This window comes from Salmo salar, chromosome ssa14, assembly GCF_905237065.1.
Source record: "Salmo salar chromosome ssa14, Ssal_v3.1, whole genome shotgun sequence".
Taxonomy (NCBI): domain Eukaryota; kingdom Metazoa; phylum Chordata; class Actinopteri; order Salmoniformes; family Salmonidae; genus Salmo; species Salmo salar.
In genome coordinates, this window is record NC_059455.1 from 82,054,016 (window position 1) to 82,060,004 (window position 5,989).

Consider the following 5,989-nt stretch of genomic DNA (forward strand, 5'->3'; position numbering starts at 1 on the left):
CTTGTTTCATTTGGATTCACTGTGTTTAGTCTTGTGAAACGTAAGCACAACAAACGCCGTTTTACGAACATGAGTGGAAAAAAATCACTCTGGTAATATCTCACTGGTCTGCAATCCTTCTCAGGAGCAGCAGGGAGCAGCACTGATGCCACCACCCGATGAACTGTGCACAAGCTCATAGACAGGACGTAGCCCTAGCAGAACTTTACAGTAGCCACATCCTTTTCTGTATTCAGTCCAGAATTGGGTCCCTACAAAAACCTGGACAATACAACATGCAGGAGATCATTCTATGGTCCTGTTGTCAGTTTGACATGCGACTGATATTTTAGAGAACATGTTCATGTTCACTTGATCCTTTTTCATGTAAGTGATGTGAAAGACTGTTGCTGTGAGCAACCGAGCGTCTTTGTCTTTCTGGCACCTAGTGTCTGTGAGGGAGGCCTTTGAATGACGCAGCACATCAGAGACGAGAGACAGACCTTAAACTGCTTTAAAGTGCTTGTGTTCAGAGTCTGTACTGAGTTTAAGTGATGCTGCTGTAACTTTAGCTAGCTAGTCAGTTCACCTTTAAATCCGTTTCAGGATGCAGTCTATCCAAGTCATAGCAAAGATGCGTTCAAAGATGAAAAGTACGTTGAATTGTTCCCTATATTGACATTAGGCAGTATCTGCTAGGTTTGTCATTAACATCTTTCAAATATTGCAAACCTTTACAACAGTTCATGAAACATTAAAACACAACTAAGAAACAAACTGAGGTAGTACAGCATGATTAACATAGAGCTTTCGCTTCACTGAGTTATACCTGCAACAGAGGGCGTTTTGTGGTCGCAGGGAAGTGGGGGGGAACCCAGCAAAGGAAGGTGACACCGGAGACCAGTGAACCATAAAAGGTCGATAGAATCTAGAGGAACTGGGCTGAGTGTTGTTTTGTCTTGCCGGTGTGTGGGTGTCACTCTAGAAGTCAAACCCCTCACAGAAAATATAAGAGGGACGATGGAGTGGAGGATTATGGGGAGGGGAGGTAGCCTTAATGCCTCATAGGATAGGCTTGGAGGGTTGAGCTCTATAACCTTCTTGCATGGTGGTGTGGGATTCAGCTGAGAGAGAAAGTAGACCCTGGTTGCCTCTCTCTGAGGACTGCTGCCTGGGGCCGGGCCAGATCCAGGGGCTTATCCATCCGATAAGGGCTCTTGCAGGCCCCAGAAGTTTAATGTATCGGGCTGCAGGGGTGTCCAGTAACCTGGTGGGTATCCACTTCAGTGTAAGACTGAGTGGTCTTACCATTATGGGGGAATGGAACAGGTAATGCTGTTGTTGTATTGGTGGTTCATAACTCTGATGGTTTAGTGTGGGGATTGGAAGTGGGACAATATTTCATGTTGCTGAAATACCCCTTTACACTAAAAGGGACCTTGAGCAGGGTTACCCTCTGTCTGTGCATTCACACAGGTAATGGGGTTACTAAAGTCAAGTATACACTAAGAGGGTAGTTTGGGAAATGTTATTCTGATGTACACTGAGTGTACAAACATTAGGAACACCTGCTCTTTCCATGACAGACTGACCAGGTGAATCCAGGTAAAAGCTATGATCCCTTATTGATGTCACTTGTTAAATCCACTTCAATCAGTGTAGATGAAGGGGAGGAGTCAGGTTGTATGCCTTGAGACAGATGAGACATGGATTGTGTATGTGTGCCATTCAGAGGGTGAATGGGCAAGACAAACTATGTAAGTGCCTTTGAACGGGATACGGTAGTAGGTGCCAGGCGCACTGGTTTTAGTGTGTCAAGAACTGCAACGCTGATGGGTTTTCCATGCTCAACAGTTTCCCGTGTGTATCAAGAATGGTCCACCACGCAATGGACATCCAGCCAACTTGACACAACTGTGGGAAGCATTGGAGTCAACATGGGCCAGCATTCCTGTGGAACGCTTTTGACACCTTGTAGAGTCCATGCCCCAAGTATTGAGGCTGTTCTGAGGGCAAAAGGGGGTGCAACTCAATATAAGAAAGGTGTTCCTAATGTTTTGTACACTCAGTGTATATTCGGACATACCGTATGTTCTGTCCTTATCCTCCTGAATGTGATGGTTAATTGATATGTGTAATAATCTCTTTGATTTATGGAAATCTACATACACCTTAGCCAAATACATTTAAACTCCGTTTTTCACAATTCCTGACATTTAATCCGAGTAAACATTCCCTGTCTTAGGTCAGTTAGGATCACCACTTTATTTTAAGAATGTGAAATGTCAGAAGAATAGTCGAGAGAATGATTTATTTCAGCTTTTATTTAATCAAATTCCCAGTGGGTCAGAAGTTTACATACACTCAATTAGTATTTGGTAGCATTGCCTTTAAATTGTTTAACTTGGGTCATTAGTTTCGGGTAGCCTTCCATAAGTTTCCCACAATATGTTGGGTGAATTTTGTCCCATTCCTCCTGACAGAGCTGGTGTAACTGAGTCAGGTTAGAAGGCCTCCTTGCTCGCACCCACTTTTTCAGTTCTGCCCACACATTTTCTATAAGCTTGAGGTCAGTGCTTTGTGATGGCCATTCCAATGCCTTGACTTTGTTGTCCTTAAGCCATTTTGCCACAACTTTGGAAGTATGCTTGGGGTCAATGTCCATTTGGAAGATCCATTTGTGACCAAGCTTTAACTTCCTGACTGATGTCTTGAGATGTTGCTTCAATATATCCACATAATTTTCCTGCCTCATGATGTCATTTATTTTGTGAAGTACACCAGTCCCCCCTGCAGCAAAGCCCCCCCACAACATGATGCATCCACCCCTGTGCTTCACGGTTGGGATGGTGTTCTTCTGCTTGCAAGCCTCCCCCTTTTTCCTCCAAACATAACGATGGTCATTATGGCCAAACAGTTATATTTTTGTTTCATCAGACCAGAGGACATTTCTCCAAAAAGTACGATCTTTGTCCCTATGTGCAGTTGCTTCTTCCTTGCGGAGCAGACTTTCAGGTTATGTCAATATAGGAATCGTTTTACTGTGGATATAGATACTTTTGTACCTGTTTCCTCCAGCATCTCCACAAGGTCCTTTGCTGTTGTTCTGGGATTGATTTGCACTTTTCACACCAAAGTATGTTCATCTCTAGGAGACAGAATGCGTCTCCTTCCTGAGCGCTATGACAGCTGCGTGGTCCCATGGTGTTTATACTTGCGTACTATTGTTTGTACAGATGAACGTGGTACCTTCAGGTGTTTGGAAATTGCTCCCAAGGATGAACCAGACTTGTGGAGGTCTACAATTTTTTTTCTAAGGTCTTGGCTGATTTGTTTAGATTTTTCCATGATGTCAAGCAAAGAGGCACTGCATTTGAAGGTAGGCCTTGAAATACATCCACAGGTACACCTCCAATTGACTGAAATGATGTAAATTAGACCATCAGAAGCTTCTAAAGCCATGACATCATTTTCTGGAATTTTCCAAGCTGTTTAAAGGCACAGTCAACTTCTGACCCACTGGAATTGTGATACAGTGAATTATAAGTGAAATAATCTGTCTGTAAACAATTGTTGGAAAAATTACTTGTGTCATGCACAAAGTAGATGTCCTAACCGACTTGTCAAAACTATAGTTTCTTAACAAGAAATTTGTGGAGTGGTTGAAAAACTAATTTTAATGACTCCAACCTAAGTGTATGTTAACTTCCGACATGAACTGTATACAAAAGTATGTGGACACCCCTTCAAATTAGTAGATTCGGCTATTTCAGCCACACCCATTGCTGACTGGTGTATAAAATCGAGCACACAGCCATGCAATCTCCATAGACAAACATTGGCAGTAGAATGGGCATACTGAAGAGCTCATTGACTTTCATTGTGGCACTGTCATAGGATGCCACCTTCCAACAAGTCAGTTTGTCAAATTTCTGCCCTACTAGAGCTGTCCCGGTTAACTGTAAGTGCTGTTATTGTGAAGTGGAAACGTCTAGGAGCAACAACGGCTCAGCCGCGAAGTGGTAGGCCACACAAGCTCACAGAACGTGACCGCCAAGTACTGAAACGCGTAGCGCGTAAAAATATGTCTTCGGTTGCAACACTCACTACCGAGTTCCAAACTGCCTCTGGAAGCAACGTCAGCACAAGAACTGTTCGTCGGGAGCTTCAGGAAATGGGTTCCATGGCCAAACAGCCGCACACAAGCCTAAGATCACCATGCGCAATACTAAGTGTCGGCTGAAGTGATGTAAAGCTCGCTGCCACTGGAGCAGTGGAAAGTGTTCTCTGGAGTCATGAATCACGCTTTACCATCTGGCAGTCCGATGGACAAATCTGGGTTTGGCGGATGCCAGGATAATGCTACCTGCCCAAATGCATAGTACCAACTGTACAGTTTGGTGGAGGAGAAATAATGGTCTGGGGCTGTTTTTCATGGCCCCTTAGTTCCAGTGAAGGGAAATCTTAATGCTTCAGCGTAAAATTACATTCTAGACGATTCTGTGCTTCCAACTTTGTTGCAACAGTTTTGGGAAGGCCCTTTCCTGTTTCAGCATGACAGTGCCCCCGTGCACAAAGCGAGGTCCGTACATAAATTGTTTGTCAAGATCAGTGTGGAAGAACTTGACTGGCCTGCACAGAGCCCTGACCTCAACCCCATCGAACACCTTTAGGATTAATTGGAATGCCGACTGCGAGCCAGGCCTAATTGCCCAACATCAGTGCCCGACCTCACTAATGCTCTTGAGGCTGAACGGAAGCAAGTCCCTGCAGCAATGTTTTAACATCTAGTGGAAAGCCTTCCCAGAAGAATGGTGGCTGTTGTAACATCAACGGGGGGACCAACTCATTATTAATACCCATGATTTTGGAATGAGATGTTCGATGAGCAGGTGTCCACATACTTTTACTTATGTGGTTATGTTCACGCCAGCAGAACGGATCAGGAGTTAAAGACTTCAGTGAAACAACACATGATTATTGCATTTCCATTTTCATTGGTGTGTTGCACTTGCATTCAGTAGCATCTATGAATCACATGTTTATGCATAGTATTGACGTCAAACGGAAGAACCAAGGACACGGATGGTTCCTGATGTTGTGAGATTCTTTCTGGTGTTTACAGAACAGCTGGTGCTCTGAGATTAGGATAGGACCTGCTTAGACAAAGCAATTGTAACAGCAGAGCAAAGGAATTGCAATATATGGGAAAATGAATGGCTGCAGTATTGCCATTATAATGAGTACATGATGCATGGAATGCTAAGGCATAAATGTATGAAAGTGTGTATTCTTATTAAACATGTATGTAGTTCTGTCCTTATTCTGTACTTGTATATTCATGTTATGCATTATGTCATGTTTTATGTTTTGTGTGGACCCCAGGAAGAGTAGTTGCTGCTTTAGCAGTACCTGATGGGGATCCTAATAAAATACGAAATTGTAAAATGTATTCATTAGTGGTTACCTTGAAAAAAGTGCATGCTAGAGAAATACTACGCTGGAGAGAAGCACAAGGCTCATGTTGGCACCAAGACTCCAGGATTGGTATTCAGAACACAGGGAGCTTCAGGTCAGAAACAGAGAGCAGTGTGCACAGCCCCATTGTAAACACCAAAAGTACTACTTACTGTATATACTAAGATGTTACATGGAAAATGGTAATAACACTAATAACCTATTATTTTCTTTTTACTTAGGTCTTCTTTCATCCTCTTATTTGCATGTCTAATTTACAATTCCAGATAACCTTTCTTGAAACAGTTAGAAATGATTTAAAGTAGAACAAAGGTATCTAGGTTTTACAAGTTAACCAGAATAATACATTTTGAAATTCCAGCAAATCAAGGCCATTCACTCTAAACAAAGCACCATTTAAAAAAAATAATCATTTTTGTTATTTAGGAATGTATTGTCAATTCATTATTATTATTATTATTATTATTATTATTATTATTCATTTTTAACAATCCGGCATGGTTCAAGGATGGAAAACAGTCAGGCAGAAATA